This window comes from Buteo buteo, chromosome 6 (assembly GCF_964188355.1).
Source record: "Buteo buteo chromosome 6, bButBut1.hap1.1, whole genome shotgun sequence".
NCBI classification, from domain to species: domain Eukaryota; kingdom Metazoa; phylum Chordata; class Aves; order Accipitriformes; family Accipitridae; genus Buteo; species Buteo buteo.
Window position 1 is genome coordinate 25,008,044 of NC_134176.1, and position 20,499 is coordinate 25,028,542.

Below are 20,499 nucleotides of genomic sequence, written 5' to 3' on the forward strand. Positions count from 1 at the left end.
CAAACTGGCTGTTACCATCTGTAATCCTGGCAGGAGATGAAACAAGCATAGTTTCCAGACAGGTTTAATAAAGGTTTAAAAGAGAGAAAAGGAACTTTAGGGCTGCTCTTTCAAAGGAACAGGACAGCCAGCTCCTGGTTTACAGCTGTACAGGTGAGTGGTGTCCCTGCATGCAGTGGTTTCCCTCACCAGCCTTCTGCACAGCCAGCTCCCAACTGGGCATGTGCTCAACCAGCAAATGAATGTGTCACTGTACCTCACTGCCTGGAAACACAGCCCTGACTGTTTAATTCTGAAGAATGAAGCTCGTTTAATGTTAAATATGCAAAATCTTTTCATGATTGTTGGTATTAGTATTCACACCTCAGGGAGCTGATAAAAAAGCTCTTACAGGATTTATCTACTTAGACACTTATTAGTATGTATTTGTGCTGAGGTTGCACCTAGAGACCATCATTAAGCCCAGAATGCCATTGTGCAAGGTGCACAGCCACTGCAGTCCCTGTACAAACTCACGCTTTCCAGGAGTCCCCAGTTGTCACTCACAGGCCTCCTCGCATGCTGAAGTGCCTTCCCAAAGCATACACTGCTCTGCCTGAGGTCTGTAGCACACACCGGCTGATGCCACAATGCTGAGCATCAGAATGCCTCAGTATTTTTTGTGAATCCTGTCCTTAAACACTTAGGAAGTTACTGGAAGTCAATTGGATTTAAGCTCCCAAATCCCGAGTCCTTTCTGAAAGCATTACTTTACAGGAGCTGCCCAGCATGTTCTGAGAAGTCTTTGACAGAGCTGGGATTTAACCCAGATATCCCCAGTTCCAGCCTGGTCTTAATCTCCAAACCATAAATGTTAAATGTGCATGTCTTGCTAGTTAATTTCTTTTGAAATACACTGCCTCTTAATCCTAACCTTTTTATATCCGTGTGCTGCAGCAAATGATCAAATATTACCCCTGGTTTCAACCTGCCCACTCCAGAGAGAGGTATGCTCCCTTCCCTCTCCAGAAAGGCTGCTAACAAGGTAGCCTGGAGCAGGAGCCTAAATCATGGAGTCCCTTCCTGGCCCAGCACTACGTAACATCATCCCGAGTGGGATGTGGTGGCTCTGCTCTGCCATAGTGACCACAGCAGATGAACAGTGGCCATGTGTCAGCAGTCTGTTCAGGACAAACTTAAGGTGCAGTGGGATGCAGGATCACTAACAGAAGGTGTCTCAACAGCCCAGCCCTGTTTAGCTGGCAGGCTGAACCCCTTCCAGCATGGTGCTCCAGACCCCTGTATGTGGTGCAGCCAGAAAGAGGCCACTATGGGGTCTAAGAAAGAATATTTTGCATTACAATTCCTATCCAGGAGGTTTCCAGCAGAGTCCAGGACAGTTTGCAAAATTCTGGTTTTCCACAACCACTTACAAAGAACTTTTTGTCAACTCTGCCAGAGCTGAACCAGTCCAGTACAGGTGGTGTCAGTGAGGAGACTTTCAAATGCTCAGCATTTCCCAGGGGAAGAAAGTCCTTCACCAAAGCATTTCAAAACTGCCTTCAAATACTTCCCAGGAATTCAAAGGACTCTTCAGCCTGGAAAGAGAGACAATGGGGAGGGAATGTCACAGAGCTCTGTAAAATCACTTCTGTCATGGAGAACAGGACTGGGAATGCTTGTTCACTCCATAGAAGAACTTGGGAGCAGCAAATTGTCAATTAGCACACAAGATTACCAGACAGCAGGATTAAAACAAGCAAAAAGAAGTATTTTTTCCCCATACCAATGAAGCTGTGGAACTCATTGCCACAGGACATTATGAATACCAGAAGTCCAGGTAGTTAGATAAATCAATGAAGAAAATCCATCACAAGTTATTAAACACCAAGATACAATCTCTGGCCCAGGAAATCTCTAACCTTCAGATTACAGGATTCGGGAAGATCATTCCAGGTAAAGCTTAACTGTATGCCTGCCATGCTTTTAAAGCCTTTGTATCTTAGCCAACACCGGCTACAATTAGAGGTAGAGCGGTGGGCTTCAGCTTTTGGTCTAATCTGTACAGTCATCCTTATGTCCCTTAGAAACTCTTCCCACCAGCCCAACCAGTCTCAATAACAGCAGGATGGACAACGGAGGAATTGTTTCACCTGCTGCTAGCCTGGGACTCAGTTACTGTTTGACAGCCTAGAAAGTTACTGATAGACCCTGTAAGTTTGAGTGCAAAGGGTATGGGGGACCCACAGCTGGAAGTGGCCCAGTCTCCAGGGTAAACTCTAAGCTCTGGTAACAGTGCTTCTTCATGAAATGTCTGTCATGTAACTTTCAGACAATAAAGTTGCTTCTGCTACAAAAGTAAGGTAAATATGCCAGAACTGAGTGTAAATATGCCCATGTCAGGGGACTCTGCCAGACTGGCACATCTGGGGAACACGCAGCAGGAGCTGAGACCATCTCAGTCAGAGACCACCTCCAGACACTTCACTGTGCTCCACAGCTTCACCAATCACAGCCATTTCACAAAAAGGGGCCCAACAGGGATGATGCTATTCTTTTATCACCAAACAGCAATGCAAACCGAAACATTCAAAACCTCAACCACAATTTCACAGCAGATCTCCTCTTCTGATCACAGCATACTGTAACTGCTCCCGAGTCTTGCATTTTGTATTTGGAGATAGCAATCTGTGAGATGTCCTGCTATTTCAGAAGGGGCTGACTAGGCAACAGGATTAACTTGAACTTCTTGCCTCCAGGATACTCATCACAGGCCATGATACAACAGAGCTCCATTAACAACAGTGTTGTGTTGTGATGGCCAGGAGCAGCTTGCAGTCTCCTAGCATTTTGATGCCATGCAGCAGCACAGGAAGATGCACATGGGGAAGCTGGTATAAATCCATTCAAGACAAAGGGAATCATACAGTTGGGAGATAGGTCCATGGTGGAAGCTGACAGCAAGAAAGTGATTAAGGCAGGTAAATTTTGCACATCTCCTTGTGCTGTGATTCTCCAAGCTGGAGCTCCCTTGATGAGGTGACTTGATTCATCTCTTTGTTCCATTCCTGATAGAGACAGCACTGAACAGTCCCCTCTTAATCATGGTTCCATGGATGGCAATTTGCTAAGGTGAGCTCAGTCTGTAGGAGCTTTCTGAGATTTACACAGGGATCATGCTGTCTGCATCCTCCCAGCTGAGACAATGCGGGGCACTGTGATAATGGGATTCATGAGCTTGCTGGAAAACAGACCAACACAATACCACTCTGGGAAAACAACAGCTTTCCCAGGGAAGTTTTAGGGGCTGCAGCTGCCATCTTAACACTGCCTAGTACAATGTTCCCTCTATTTCATGTGGCAGAATAGCTGAAGAGTTACTCAGCTCTATGATATAGCATTTCTAAGGCTCATGGCCCCCAGAACTTCTGGAATTCACTTTATTGATACTAGGACCCTATTGCTCTCAGAAGTCTGAATGCTTTTCCTGGACTAGGTTTAAGGCATGTGAATCTCATCCTTGGCTAGTCATCTTTTCAAGAACATAAACCATGTTCATGTAACTGTCCATGGCATGAAGGACTCACTGATCTCTACAAGTCTGCAAGACCAGAGTTCTAGCCATGAGAAAATGTTACCTTGGAGTAGAGCGATCTACTTCCCAGACAGCAAATCAGGGTTTTTTCCATTGTCCCAGCCTTTCTATCCCTTCTATGAAAACAAAATGTCACAGTGTTGCTCCAAGAATTATTAAGACAGCAAAAAGTGAAAGATTAGATTTATCGCAGCAGACAGTGGATTATGAAGAATAATTCATCAAATGTCAGAACAAACAGCCCACAATTTATAGGCGGCTTTGTTGACTCAGTGAAATCTGATTGGACTTCTCCCCACCTAATGAATGCCAGGCCTAATTGATGGTTCCTAAATGCATCTGTCAAGAACATGTATTTATTAACTCAATATTTTTAATAATATTGTAGATATATACAGAATAGTGGTTTTCTTCTGAATGGTTCCCCTGGTGTTCATATTACATATACATAAATGTGAACGTATATAGAGGTATACACTGCATCCAGATGAATACAGCTAAAAGGTATTTATTCTGATGCACTGCAACAATTACATATGCTTATTACATAAAATCCCTACATCTTTCAGTGCACAGGATGGCAAAGCAATGTGGTCTATTTCAAGGGGACATGTACATAAGGTGCCTGCCTAGAATTTGGAAGAACTGAGCTCTAACATTGGCTCCCCCTGATATCCCATGTGATGCTGGGCCACACCATGTCACAGAGCTCATGCATGGATGAGCAGAATTAGAGCTGTCCAATCAGCTATAAATCTGCCCTTATTTAATTTCTCAGGACCAAATTTGTAACTTTAATATCTTTTTAAAAACCTATCTGTATAATGCATATACAGCAGTTACTACACACACAGTCACAGACATGTAACTTCATCTGCCAAGGGTATACATTTGTTCCTGGCACGCTGATCACTGCTAACTTGGTGAATCACTGCTAACGTTGCACCGCAATAGCACAAAACCAGGGCTGTCCATCAACCATCAGCCTTTCTTCTGAGAAAGGGCTGTGAGCCAGCTGGGGTATGAAGTTCATCTTTTCCTGTTATTTCTACCTGGTACCACTTTGGTACTCTGCAGCCCACTATCAGCTATACCACTGAGAATCTTCTCCAGGATCCTACCAACAGTGTTTCCCAGTCACAAAGCCATGAATGTTAACAGCAAATGAACTCTGCTAAAGGAAAAGTCTTTGATCCCATCATCCGGAGACCAAAGCTGGCTCGCTCATTCACTGCCTGATACCTAGGATCCTGGCTATTCCCTGTTCTGCTCACCTCCCATCCTCCTTCTGTAGTCTCTTCTGGCTAGGAAAGCAGTGGCAAAGCCTACATAAAGCCACCCTTGCTTTCATCTCATACATCCACTGAGCTGTACAGCAACAGTATCAGTCTACTCGCTATAGTACCTTTAACTGTTACAGACCCATACTTTGAGGAAAAGCACCTTTTATTCCATCCCTGATGACTCCTGCTTAATAGTCTGTGCTCAGACACACACATGGTAGCTTCATTTATTTTCCTGAGTAAAGTCAGATCCTTAAGACAAGGCAGAACTGTCTAAGAATATCACTCATCCTGGATCGAAACCAATCTCAGTGGTGACAGCTACAACAGGCAGTAACAGCAAGGAGCAGACAGAGCTGATGTACGTCTCCTACCCTACCTGTGAGGTGGACCTCATCTCCCACCATTCTGAAAGGTGAGCCACTTACCCATGGCTCCCACAAACAAACAATATTCAGTCCAATAAAAGCAACGATTGTCATGGCCAGACTGAAACCTAACTGGCTCAGGAACATCCTCCTGACTGGCACAAGGAGATAAATGTTTTTCATCGGTTAAGCTATTGGGTGTCCTACTACCTTCCAGAGACACAGGGTGCTAAGATTAATAGACTACCTCAGCACCCTGAGAGTCAATGCTTTCAACAGTTGGCATTCTACAGGTATTCCACTAGCATCACCACAGCCTCTTCCACGCTTAGCTTCATTCAGCTGTTCTTTGTCCAAGTGCTGGTTTCACAAACCGCTCTGCAAGTGGACAGACTGCACATTAGACTTTTGACATAAGGCAGATATCAAGCTGGACAGTGGGAAAGCAGAGTCCAGATATTACCTGCAGGGCTAGCACAACATCTTTGGTAGCACAAGGGCATACGGCAAACCAAAGAGAGGAAACAGCAAAGCTGGGATGTCTCAGAACAAGTCTCTAACCCACCCACCAGTGTGCACATTACTCCTGGTCAAAGTACTCCATTTCAGACAATGCAAATAGCTTTCCCTCATGCCTGTAATCCCATGCTCAGAATTAAATTCCAGGAAGCTCTTTCTTTCCAAAATGTCCAGTAGCAAAGGAAAGATTTTGCTATTGGAAGCTGCATCATCATTTTAAGCTGCAAGTCCAGTTCACTTCCCTATAGAGAGGCTGGAAGGCAGAAGAACCTTACACCACTGAAATCAATTATTTCCTCAGGATCCCCCTGAGTGATAACAAAGTACCAGTCCCTCTAACCCTGATGTGGCCATTGGGGAAATGCTCATTTCCAGTTTCCAGATGCAGTTAATCAGCACAATGACCTGACTTGTTCAGCATCCCACTCATTCCACCTCAGAATAAACATCTCATTCAGCTAGTCATCCTCCTGCCATCCTAAACCACTTCCACAGCCCAGTCTGCCTGTGACTGGCCTCCAACAGCAGCTAGTGTTTCCTGATCCAGAGAGTCAAGCCAGAGTCCACCAGCAACTATGCTTGTGTGAAGAGAAAAGGTGGAAAATTATAATCTCTCAAAGTGCACATTAAATAGTGTCACTGTGCACTCTATTTTGCATGATATAAGCATCTTACAGTCTATGCTAAATGCACAGACCAAAGCAGAGTAAAGCTGAGGCATGTATATACATATATATTCCTATTCACATCCTCCCATTCCATCATGCTGAAAAAGAAAGTAGTGACTTGTGAGCTACTATTCCCTCTAATAGTGCAGGCTAAGGGGCAGATGCTCCAACCTGCCTCATGTTTCCCGCCCTCCTCTTGCGCATAAAAATGCTTCCCTTTATCTTAATTTGGTCTTTCATCTTGAGCTGTCTCCCACTTGAACAATGCTCATTTAATCCACTCTTTTCTCTCTGTCTTTTTGGAGGAATATTGCTTCACCCACATCTCCTGTCTGTGAGGATGGAGCCACACTTGTTAATCGTTCAGACAGATTGGAATCACAATCCTTCAAGAGCACACTTCTCCACTCCCAGCCATTTTTTTGTGTTTTAATTGAAAGCACTCTCTCTCTTTTTTTCTCTTTCTACCCCTGCTAATAAAGGAAGCTTTCACTTGTTATACCAGTGTGCAGTGAGAGCAGGGCAGAAAACAGCTCTCTGTCACCAGTAAACATCCCATCTGCCCAAAGGGACTCTTATTCCATGGTTCAGGAAGAGCAGCAGTGGCCCCTTTCTACTGAGATCTTTGAGGCTTCCTGCGTTCTCTGCAACTCTTCAGCTCCCAAGCAATGGAGCTGAAAGTGCTAACATAGCAGGAACATCCCTGTAATTCCTAAGCACAGGAGCAGTTTCCTCAGCCTTCTGCTCCTCTAACAGCTCTGTTAGCATGTCTGAGCAGCTTCCTTATCCCTTTCCCAGCTTTCCAGAGACGTTCCACAAAGCTCTGCTCACAGGCCCTAACCCCACCACTGCATCTGGATAATAGCTTACATAAAATTCCCACCTCCCTTCTGGTGACTTGTAGTTCTACCTCTGTATTCTAGATTAGCCTGCTTCTAGCCAAACTACAATTTCAGCCTGTCTCTCAGACATCTTCTTTCAGATAGTCATCTCCCTGTTCATATTCAACAAAGCTAAAGCACAGTTCCTGATTGTCCCACTCAAACCATCTCTCCTGTCTCCTTTCACAACAGACAATGTCACCAACGTTGTGTCAAGCATGCCTGCAGCCTTGGCCTTATCATCAACATTGACCTCCCTCCAGATCTCATTTCCAGGCCAGGTCTGAAGCTAGTACTAGACACTGAGTACTAATGCTCGCAAGTAAAAGGTGACAACAATCCAAATGTTCTCCCCCTGTCCCCCCCAAAGTTCCCATTTCCCTTGAGCCACACACAGAGTAAAACATGTGGGGGCCCCCAACATACCCAGAACCCCTTGATCAAGTTCCTGCAGACATATTCCCAAATGACATATCACCCCTACAGATGCCAACAGCCTGCTGCAAAGACAGCACATTTAGAAAGAATCATCAAACCATAGAACAGCCTAGGTTGGAAGTGACCTCAAAAGATCATCTGGTCCAACTTTTCATGGGAAAGGAAGCCTCGATGAGATTATCACATCTTGAAAACCTCCAGTGATGGAGAGTCTACCACATTCCTGTGGAGGTTGTTCCCATGATTGATAGTTCTCAATGTAAAAAATTTCTGTCTTATATCAAGACGAAACCTCTCCCAAAATGCCACAGAGACAGGGCCAGTTGGCACATTAAGCAATGTAAAATATAAGAAAGTGTCCAGAAGCAAATGAATTTCCAAGACCATTTCGACTCCAGGCATAAACATATCCCTGCCACGCACTAGCTGAAACCGGAGTAGGAAAGGGTCAATGGACCCACAACAAACAGGCTCCACCTTAGTCACAGTCAGGCAGAGGGAGACTTTGCCAAGACGCCCCAAGGGCCCTGTCAGCAGTAAACCTGCACATCAGCAGCAGTCCTGTGAGAAATAACCAGCTGCCAGAGCCTGAGGATATATAGAGACCTTTGGGAACACACATCACCTGTGCCTCATTTCAAATGCCTCTGATTCAGCTTTGAAAGCCTGTGGAATTTGAGAAGTGTGTGAAAGAAGGAGTGGTGGAGGAGCATTGTCTATGGGAAGGTTTATATGACTACACAGAGAGTGGTGAGGGGATGTGTGGGGGTGTATGTTTGTAAGAGGTGGGCTACAAGCATCTGATTGGCAAGTAAAGCTGTGCCAGGGCTTGCACAGAGAGTTAAGGAGGAGGCATGGGGCAGTGCATTTGTGTGCACAGCTTCTGTACGGAATGGTAGCCAAAATCCTCCATCCACAAAGAGGCAAGTGAAGAAGACGGTCAGGACAGGTGTTTGTGTGTGTGTGCAGAGGCAGTGTGTGCAATGGGAATGGACGGCTGCATTGCAGCTTACATATGTGGTAGGACAGCGCCGCATATATGATGTGAGTATATGCTACACTGACAGACCCTTCTACTCCAGCTCCTAAAATGGAGGTACCCTCCCTTGAGTACTTTGTGGAATGCTTTTATGTGTCTCCTCAGAAAGGGATGAGGAAAAAGTGTTTCTAGGCCTGGGACAATGAGCAGGAATAACAGAAGCAGCATTGCACAATCCAGCACCCTGTCACCAAGGTGAACAGAAGTATACTACAAAGAAAACACAGAGAGGGCAAAGCCCAGTCACAGCCAGATTCTGCCCAGCTATGTCCCTTCCTCAGGCTTTGGTCATAATTACATTGATGCAAGCGTGATAAAGTTTTATTGAAGCACAGCATTGCCCCAGAGTAATAGGACAGGAAAGTAGGAGTGAGGATCTGAGGCGGACATGGAAGTACATGTAGCCTGGCAGATGTGGGCAGCCTGAATTGAATTCATATCAAGAAAGGGATATAATGAGGTCACTACATTAGAAAAAAGATGCTAAAAAGGTACTAAAGCCCTGCTGAAGTTGTAAAGCTCATAAGCCAGTTACTGGTGCTGACTGTGCCTTGATGGGATACTGAAACACCGGCACACCTAGCAGGCCAGTCAATGCAAGAGGCACAGCTCTACGGCAGTACGCACCACAGAGAACAAGGTGCAGGGAGCAAAGGGAAGTCAAGGTAGAATAACTTACAAAGAGATCTGGATGGGACCCTGGAGTTTGTATGCTTTGCAGCCTACTCTCAGAAAAAATGTAGAGATCCAGAAAAGTCATTAAAGAGACAGCTGCATGGCAAATTAAATCCACAACCGACTCTGCCAACAGCATCACTGGCACCGTGCTGGGGAAGGGGTTCTGTGCGTCCCCTAATGACCAGTCATACAAACCCCGGAGCCCAGAGCTCTCTGCCCTGATCCAGAGAGGAAAGTCCTATGCTAAGCCAGCCACATCATCTCCTGATTCTTTCTTGTCAGTCTCTCCTCTGAAATCAACCTCTCCTTTCTTCTCCTGCCCATATTTCCCCTACTTTTCATGTCCCTGCTCTGATCCATCTGCTCCTTCTACAGTTTATTTATTATCTGTCTCTTCCTTCCAAGTTTTTTCCCTTGCCCCCAGATCTTCTTGTTGGGCTGCCAGAACCCTGGTTCAGCGGTGTAACTCGCTGACTTGCTCTCCTTAAAGCAGTGTCTTCTCTCATGTAAATCACCCTCCAAACCAAGCCTGTGAAACGGGCTTGTTCACTAAACTCTATGAATAGGAAAGTAGGCACAGCTGGCCTATTCATAATCAACATAAAAAATAGATTAGCACTTTACAGATTAAACATTATCGTTTCAACAGTTAACATAAATCAACTACACTTACAGGCCTAGCATTGCTGCTGCCACTGCAGGGTGACGAGCGTTGCAAAGGGAAGGGCTGCCAGTCCGGGGTGCAGTGGGAAACAGCTCATTTGTCTTCCACCTTGAAAGTAAGTTCTCCTCTGGCACCCCTAGTGTGTACTGCTAGAGGTTGTTACAAGGAGAAAAGTGGGCTAAGGAAACAAAGGTAGGGGGTTAATTTTGATTAATTTACGTGCATTTCTGAGCAATCCAGCAACCCACTATTCTAGAGTCAGAATTCAATTGCCCTACTTCCCTCCCTAGGGCTGATGCAGCTCAAAAACAGATGGAGCAACAGAATCAGCCTCTGCAATAGTACCAGGACAGGGAGCCTCTAAACACTGACTGGTATTTAGCTCTGTTTCCTACAGTTCAAAATCATCGGGCTCCTGTGGATAAGGTAAAGCAGTTTGGTAGATTCTATCTAATGTAAGCAGGGGCACCCATCTCAAAAAACACCTCATCATAACCCAGGGAGCCACCTCACCGAGGAAGGACTGAGGCCTGAGATAACACTTCAGACATGCCCTGTGGAGAACAAAGCCAAGAGAGACTAACCCAGAGCCTGCACTAGCAGGTTAGGCTGCACCTCCACCTTTATCGGGTATAGGATACTTAAGTCACTGGAGATGCTCAACCCAACGAACTGTCATCAGTGTGCTATGGCTGTATAGTCAACAGAAAGGTACGGCCCACAGAACCAGTACAGTCCCTTCCCTTCCCTTCGTCCCTGCTCACTCACTGAGAACCACCCAGTGTCTCAAATGTTTAGCTTGGAGCAGCCAACCTGTAATTCCTGAGCTGGTCATGATGATTGCGAGGGATTGGCAAAGGCCTTTGACAGGATATCCCATTAAGAACCAGCCTCACAGCTCTTTCAAACAAAAAGAAAAAAAAAAATAAAAGAGAGGAAGAGGTTAAGTTACAGTCCAAAGGACAAAAGACAGCCTGGGACAAAAGATGTGGGCTTAGAGGTTTTCTTGGCAGCCAGGGCAAAGACACTAGCAGTTCACAAAGGACAAGGAAGCAAAAGTTACATGGAGAGACTTCTTTAGTATAACCCCTCTTAACAAGCCTTGGTAATTTTAATTGCTCCAGCCTTTCTTGATAAATGGGAATAACAGTTAATAGACCTGAACCAATCAGTTACATCCAATAAGGTGTTTGGCAAAATTAGCTTTGTTCTCCACTCACAACTGATACCACTTCAGTTTCATTCATTATCTGAAATGAGCCAACTAATGTATATTTTCTACTAATCATTTGAAATTTGGAAGGGTTAGTGCTGAACAGCCTCTTCCAAGAACTTGCCAATTTGAGATGGAGTGGTTATGTGAGCTTTGTAAGGGAGAAAATCGTGGGTCTGCTTCAGCTGAGCTCTCCTGGCACAAGCAATAGGTCATGTGAGTTCATTGCTTCAGTTGTCACAGACAGCTTCACAGGTTTGGCTCTGAACCATGTAAAACCAAAGCACTGCAAAGCTTACAGAAAATAAGTGCAAAATGTGTTTAATGTTCACAAACATAACTTGATTTCCAAAGGCAACATGAGAAAACTTCCTCACTCTCAGGCTGGCCTGCCTACTGGGGACTGAGGCACTTTGCTCACTAATGGTGGAAAGATATTTGAGACCCCTTAGATCCCAATTTTTGCTTCAATTCTCAAAACACAAAAGCATGTTAAGTGTGAGGCTTCCCATGAGGAGAATTTCCAGTGTTCTCACCCATTGCAGCTTTTTCACAGGGAGGAAAACCTGCAGCCAGGGTTGAAGTGCTTTCTATAGCTCAGTATCCTTCCATGGAACTGGGAGCTGTCTCTCAGACAGATCTCAGAAGTGCCATAAAACAGAGCTTATTAGATCACTTTACATCTTAAAAATTCACAAAAATGCTATGTGTCTATTCTGCGTGTTAGGAAAATGCAGATATGCAAAGGTTGGGCCCTATAACTCCTTATTTCATCTTATGTCATTTGTTTCATCTACAAATAACCTATTGCCCAAAGTCGCCAGACTCACTGCATCATGTTTTCATGTTCCTGATAGGTCAAGAGCCAAGTAACTGGGCAGACATAAAATTCTGAAAGAAAACAGGAGATGCTAACCAGGCAGAATCAAGTAGGATATTAAAAGATCAGTGGGCAGGCAGATGACAGGATTCCCTGCTCCCTCAGAGAAAAATCAGGCACACTAAACCCAGCCTGTGTCTAGATCAGAGCACCGAGTAAGAATATTTCTGAGTGTATCAGCAGCAGGCTTTGAAACAGAAGCCAGTCCCTCCACATGGAAGCTCAGTGTTTCTGCCCTTGCCCAGATCCTGCTGTGTCATAAATGCATAGAGATTGCTGAGCAAATGAGACACATACCATCTTTGAAAAAAGAAAGTCTCCATGCACAAGAAGGCCACATAAGGACTATTAATCCCAGTTACAGGTAGCGATTTCCAGTGATTGTTTGGAACTGGAAGGGTTACCCATGTGTTGAGAGGTGGTTTCTGCCGATGGCTAGAGTGCTGCTGTGCAGCACATCTACCACCTCCGCAGGACGTGGACACTGAACACAGCCCGACACAGCTGTGGTGTGCATTGCCAGCCAAGATTTATTTGCATCAGACCAACACTTCAGGTCTCATCAAAACTCTGAGAAAACTGTACTGAAGAGAGCTTACCATCTGCACACAAGACACTTGTGAGCCAACAAATACCGTGCAGGTATGTCACACAGTAACACCCAGGCACCTAAAGAATTTGTAAGTTAAAAGAAAAAAATGTCGCTACACATGCAGATCAGAACTACTCCTTACCAGGCCATTCCCCATCGCATTTTCTGATCTCAAATCTTACACTTCCTTGCAGAAGGCCCTCCAAAAAATCCTTCAGAAAATCCACTGTCCAACCTCCTGTATCATAAATCTTATTAACTTGAAGGAAGCCAAAGGAGATTATCCTCTAATCTATCCACAAAACCTTCCCTCTCTCAGGCAATGGGGCTTAGAGCACCCAGGAAGAGGCTGCCATGAGCAGGACTCAGCCAGATCCTCTCCCAGGAGCTGTGAAAGGAGAGAAAACCCATGGAAGGAGGGAGTACCTTGTCCCAAAGCTCCTCTGGCAAAAAGGACACCAGCTTGTCCTTGGCATGACACTAAGGGTCAGTAACACTGGCGCTTGCAAACAAAGGGAGTGGGGACACAAGGAACAAAGCAAGGTGGACCACCTGAACCACACAAAGCTCCCTGTTCGCTTTCTCCATCTTGCCCTTGGTAGTGGAGCAGCCGTTCTGGGCAGCTACTGCCTGCACGAGGGCTTGGTGTAGAGGCATCCACACTGAGATCCACCAGCAGCTGGGGCCTCTTAGCAGAGACAGGGCAGGGAGAGCACAGCGGAGGCTGCAGCAGCAGCGGGACCTGCACAGGCAGCTGCTCCTGCCTTTCAGTTGAGTAATGCAGGCCCATTTGTTCTGGGTGACATTAATGCTATTCGCCATCCATCTCAGACTCTTTAAATTACCTTTTTATGGCCAAAATCCTTTTCATAATTGATAAAAATCTCTTTTTTATATCCCAAGTTATTGAAAAAAATGTGACTTTTTTTATTCCTCATTATAGTTTTAATACAAATGTGTTTTTTATTGACGGCTGCTTGGAAGCCCTGACGGGCCTACTGAAAGAGGCTCAGAGGGGTGGGAGAAGGGCCAATTCCTCCCATCCCACTTCCCAGCCCCTCACACTGTCAGAGTAATGGACACCGCAGCCCAGCCTCCACTCTGGTGAGTAATGGAGGGTAACGTCATGCAGGAAGAAGAGATTTCCTGTGATGGACGTAACACCCATAGCAGGCAGAAGAGGCTCTTGCTGACCTAAATCTAGTTTCCCCATGTCTGTTAATGATGTATGCGAGGGCCAACTTCACAGAGCACCCTGGCACAGTGTTGCTGGAGCAGCATACTTAAGGACAGAACCAGGGTCACATGCTACGGGAGACCCAGGTGTTCAGCAAAGCCGTTCGGCATCAGTCTCACGACCCCAAGCAACCATGAGAGCGACCATGCACTGACTCTGCCACACATCAGTGCTTTTGGGCAAACACTTAACCACAAGGCTGTGCAACACTGGAGGAAGCAGGCTTGTGTCCTGGCATCCTGGATGGGTTAGACAACACTGCCAGCCTGGGAAGAGGCTTTCTGGGGCCATAACAGGATCTGCATCATCATGACCTGAAGACCTTGCAATCTAGCAGGGTAAATTAAATCTTCTCTAGGGCAACATATGGAGCCAGCTACAGAAAGTGGCTCATATTCCTTTGGGAACAACTTGGATGCTATGGGATATGTAGTGTAATACCCAACAGCCTATTGAAGGCCTAGCTGCTCTCCCACAGGGTTGAGCACTGCTTCAATAGTTCTGCAAATCAGAAGTAAGCATATGTCTCGCCAGAGCTTAAAATGCTAATCAACAGTTCCAGAAGGAAGGGAATCAGTCCGTCCTTCTCCCTGTCACTGGCACAGCAAAGGCCGCCATGCTGTGTACCAAGAACGTGTACAGAAATAGGAATAAAAAGGAGTCTCTTCTATTCCCTCTGTCTTTTCTCATACTCCAACAGTTTGAGGGCAGGGAAGTCTCTTGCTGTGGGATTAGCACCTTGCTGTGGTCTCATTCTAAATCTTTCCCATGGCAGGTTCACATGGACATACGATTTTTGCCCCTCCCTGTCAAATGGCCACATCACATCCTTGCAGTGACCATGCTGCCAGGTGTGTATCGGTACATTTCAACAGTGGATGAATAACGCTCATGTACCCAACCTAGAAAACACTATGGGAACCTTGGGAGCAATTTAAAGTAGAGGGACAAAGGGCAGTTTCCTTCTTAGCCACAGTTTTGTTGCAGGGACAACAGCTTCTCAGACACGGAGTATCTGCTTCTTACTCCACAGCACCGGTGCCATGCCAGGTGCAACAGTAGGAATCCAAGGAGAGCAAAGCCCTTTAACCTAAGGCTGGGTCCTCCAAACATCACTCTGAAAATGCATCCTGCTTCACAAACCACAGCACAGGAGGTTCCTCTACCACACGTGCTTTGCTTACAAATCACAATCAAACCATTGACATATCCTGCCCCGTTCAATCAGCAAGCTCCATTACTGTATGGCTGCAGGAGGTTTCTTGCAAATGGCAAAATAGTCCTTGAACAACAGGTAAAAGCCGCAATTAACTGTGGATGAAAAGGATCGTCTCCTTGGAGGTGCTGGCTAATCAAGCAATTAGAAACTACTTCCCATTACCTGCACTCCCACAAAGCAGAGCTAGACTGACAACCTTCCAAATGACTATCTCTCCATCTGTTTAAGCCCTTTATACGATTTGGCTCAGCAGAGACAAGCCTTGACCTCTGGGCTCTCCCCAGCCCCTTCTCCCAGCTTTGAACAAAGCAAGCACTGGAACCAACACATTCAATCACTGGTGTGTTCTCCCTATGGAGCCTGTTTTGCCTCTCAGCCTTTCTGGAGCACAGCAAACTCACCAGCAATGGTATAAGTATGTATGCAGATGTGGATACCCGGGTCAGGATTTCTTGGGATCCCTCACTTACTTAACAGCATCTGAGACTGCTTAGCTTCAGCAATTTCCACTCGTCTCTGCGACAGCTTCAACAACTGTTAGCAAGAGGCTAACTGAGGATAAGTCAAGGGGCAAGGAGGAAGGAGAGACCCTCACTCCCATGGCAGGTGAGTCCAGCCCTGTGCCCTACACCAGTCCCTTGTCCCCCAGGCAAAGACGCAGCCTGGATGCAGAGCACCTGGGCAGCCATGCCACAGGACACCCCAACAGCATAGGAAAGACCTTACCTGGGACCACACTGGCCTCATGGGGATGCTAACTTTATCCTTGCCCTAACCCCCAACCGCACAGCCTCAGACCAGACACAGGAGCAGGGACCAGAGAAGCAGCCTGATGGGAACCTGCCAGAAAGAAGCACAGGTGGAGGAACTGGGATATTTCTGAAAGGACAGTGGTGAGAGATGGGTAGGGAAGGAGTGTTTCCCACCAAGAGAAATTACCTCCAACATGAGTTAAAGCCTGGGTAGAGAACGGAGCACACAAACGCAGCAAGAGGGACAATAAGGAGTCTTGGGGAAAAGGTCAGAGAGTTGATTACAAAATGCCGATGTGTGAGGATGGGCTGGAAGCTGAGAAGCAATGGGGTCTGGAAAATGACATCTTGCTGTAAACAGGAGAGAGATTACAGTGTTGCTGAGTGGGTAAAGCTATACTGTGGCCTACTGGGATGTGCAATACGACTGCAAACCAGGAGGTATTTTAGGACTAGAAAGAGGTAAAAAAGTGTGTTGGTGTAGATAGGAGCAGACAGTGAAGGAATGAGATGTCACAGTATCTAAACTCATTATCATTGCACAGCAGCAGAGAAGCAAAACCCACGGAGCTATATTAGGGACTGCACTGGACAGTACTGGAGCCAGACAACAGAAAGGCACCAAGGATATTTGGAAGAGCAGGGTTGTAAAAGTTGCCAAGTCATTCTGCAGCCACTCAGTCCTATGAGAAGGGATGCTCTGGAATGGCCTTGATCACAGCAGAGAGAAGCAGATGTACTTTTGAAAGGGGAGAGTTTCACAATAGTCCGATCAGTCTTAGCAATGAGTGATTAGCTCCTCTGAGCACCTTGTCCATGGAAAACACATACAGAAAGACCTACAGGAATCCTTTCTAACAGACACTGAAGGTCTGTCAGGTGGAACTGGCTTGGCCAAACTCAGAGATGCCCCAAGTTCTGCACGTCTGCTCTGGGACCAAACTGGCATCATCTCCTCAGTATCCCTGTATCCCACAGCCACAAGCCAGTCCCTTCCAACAGACCTGCCAGAGGGAGGAAATGCCCCTAATCCCAGGGCTGGCAAAACATTTCTTCCATCATTTCCAGTTTCTAAGCACAGTGATTTTGTGCTTTTAAGGTGCAGCCACTCTGAAAGATTTATCTTCCAGAGCCCCTCATCAATCATCCTCCCTAAATGTCTGGTGTCCACATTTCACCAGAAGTTGCCTAGCTCTGCTCTGCATGCACTTTGTTGAGTTAGAGAGCTTAGCTGAACCAGCTATCTTTCCCTGTGTCATTAATAGCTCTGCAGAGAAAATTACAATTGTGGGGTAGGGAACATACTTGTTTCACTTTTGTTTTCCACACTTGACACCTTTTCACTTTCAGAACCTTGTTCAAGCAAAGAAAATGAAAATAGAGGTAGGAGAGAGTCTTTCAATCGTATCTCATCACCCATTCTTACGCACACAGCTTTTCCCAACTGCTCCAAGGAATACATCCAGAACAAGCCCAACCTGTGGTATCTCCATTGTCTCCCCAGAAGACTCTTACTCTATGATCTTGCTGGTGATCATTTCCAGGAGTCATTGTAAAGATTTCTTTGTGCAGCCTCTCCCACTGCTATTACTTGTGTCACCCTGAAAATCCCACCCCCATCTCAACCTCTTGCGTGCAACACTCAAGAGAATGATCAGCTCCCACCATCACTTAGCCAAACCACTGTGGCTGAGATTAGAAAGACAGCATCTGCTCACTACTGATTATTTTTATCCCAATGATCCCTGATAGGTACACAGATTCCCCCTAGATTAAAACTGGGTTTGACAGGACAACCCACTAGTCAGCATATATGATGCTTCTCGTCCTGTGTCAGATCAGCACACGTGCCATTTGCCTTTAAATCAGTCCATTAGCTCATGCAGCAGAGCTACCTGCTGCAGCTCCCAGTCTCCAGCCACGATGCTGGCCTAGAATGGGAGATCCCCCATCGGCAGGATGTCATGCAATTCTGCATGGTGGCAACAGAGCTGTGTTGAACTGCTGTAAACCTACCACACAACCCCTCTGTCTGCTCAAGGATCAGTCCCAGTGGCACAGTCTCCATTTATGCCAGTTTTCCCACAAAACCACTCCATTCATCAAACATCCAAGCCTCTGATAAGACTCTCAGGAGCAGGTCACATCAGAAGACAGACTATTTCTAACTGACTGAAGATGCAAAGCTTCTATATGTGAAATTGGCTTTTTTTGGATCTTCATGCCCTTTTGCAAGCTCTTGCCTACTTTGTCAGGTTGTCACATTCCTCCCTAGGTACCTCTGTATTTCCAGTTGCTATTTCTTCCATTTGTTCTGCACTGATCCAAACTGTATGTAACTACTTCCTACCTACACTTGAGATTCATCTGAGGAGCCTGCTCCTGCACCTGATGGGGGAACTGGAAGGCTTACCACTGAATTCGAGAGCAGCAGGGTTAGGCTTAGGTGCCCTGGGAAGGTTCCCTCACTGTCATTTTCTCTTCTATTTTAATTCATTTGCAAATTCCCAGGTGTGATGCTGGCCCCAAGGGGGAAGGTTCCATGATTTCTCTTTGCACTCTCCTCTGCCCTGACACTCCACCTTGCCCTTCTGCCATCTATATTTCAGTGAAGTATATCATATTTAAAATGTACTGAGGATGTAGCTACACTGGAATTAAATTTGTTCCTGAAGTAACCCTATTAAATCCTCTGGGCTCCAGCAAAGACAACTTTGGTGCATTAGGTTCCCCAAATCCTTTTCATTTTTTAATGTCTTGATTTGGTACCTTGTAGCTAATGGACACGGGCATTTACCTCGGCTTTTAATACTGCCCAGTTTCACCAGCTCCTTTATTTTTATAAGTTATTCTCTTCATTTCTCTCTTTTATCATTGTTCTCTTTCTCTCATTAGCATTTCCTCTCTACCCTTTCTTCCCATTTCTACCCTTTTTTTTCTCCTTCTCTCTGCCTCTTTAAAATTAAATATTGCCCAGCACTGCCCATGTGGGTGAAGTGAATGCTAAGAAGGAAGGCTGCTGTGGAGACTGGATTCGAGCTGCCTCGCTGGGAATCAATGAGGCATGGAGGGTTCGTCTAGCTCCCAAAAAGCTGAAAGAAACCGGGGCGTATCAGTAGCAGCTGAACACGCACTTCAGACAAAAGCACCCACCTCTGAGCACCTGCCTCAGCCTCTGCAAGATGCCACAGAAACTGAGCCAGAGGTAGCTGCTGTGGTAATTTAATGGGGGCTAACCTTGGGGTGGCTTTCCGTGGCTCCTGTGGAGGGGAGATTGCCGCATGGAGGCCCATGGAGCTGCAGGGAGGAGCCAGCCTGCCCTGCTCCATCTATCAGCTGAGCTATGAAACACAGCTGGTGCCAGCCATGCTACAAGGATGCAATGCTGAGAGAGGGAGCATCTTGCAGGTCAGGGGCTGACATTAACCCTGCCATTAAACTGCAGGGAAATATTGTCATTCCTGACTAGATGATACCTAGACCCTTAAACTACACATAGGCAGACCCACACCATCCAAATCTGCCCATAATATACCCAACTAGGTGCAAATACTTCACTTAACGCCTCATGTTCCCCCCATACCTCCTTACCACACAGTCAGACAGCCCAGAACAACCCAAAACAGCCCCACAAACCTCTATATATGAGCAACAACAGATGTACACACTGCTTCCCTTCTTCGACCTCCTGTTTTCCGCCCTCTCACACGCACCTTCTCTACCACTGCCTTTGCACACTGTTGCCTCCTGCCTCCCTCTCACCATGTCAGTTGTGATCCTTGAAACGCCCCTCCTCAACCTGGCCTGGAGTGTGAGAGGACATCTTCTTGTAAGGGGCAAGAGGCAAAGTAGCAGAAAACCCTCTCTAAATACTGTGGTGTCCTGGTTTCAGCCGGGATGGAGTTAACTGTCTTCCTAGTAGCTGGTGCAGTGCTATGTTTTGAGTTCAGTATGTGAAGAATGTTGATAACACTGATGTTTTCAGTTGTTGCTCAGTAGTGTTTAGACTATGGTCGGGGGTTTTTCAGCTTCTCATGCCCAGCCAGGGCACCTGACCCAAACTGGCCAACGGTGTATTCCATACCATGTGACGTCCCATCTAGTTTAGGAACTGGGAAGGGGGGGGGCAGTATTTTTCTGGCCGCTCGGGGACGGGCTGGGTGTCGGTCGGCGGGTGGTGAGCAATTGCCCTGTGCATCATTTGTATATTTCAATCCTTTTATTACTTACTGTTGTCATTTTATTAGTGTTATCATTATCATTATTAGTTTCTTCTTTTCTGTTCTATTAAACCGTTCTTATCTCAACCCAGGAGTTTTACTTCTTTTCCTGATTTTCTCCCCCATCCCACTGGATGGGGGGGGAGTGAGTGAGCGGCTGCGTGGTGCTTAGTTGCTGGCTGGGGTTAAACCACGACACGTGGTTACTTCCCTTCTACCTAATGAACAGGCACCTACCTCTGACCTCAGTGCTGTGGGATGCCACGGGTTAATG

General features: G+C 46.1%; 1 protein-coding gene across 5 annotated transcripts in view; it reads right to left on the reverse strand.

The window, feature by feature from the left end:
* The window catches only part of ADCK1 (aarF domain containing kinase 1), an 81,023-nt gene that overhangs the window by 28,861 nt on the left and 31,663 nt on the right, over positions 1-20,499 (reverse strand). The window lies entirely within an intron of this gene.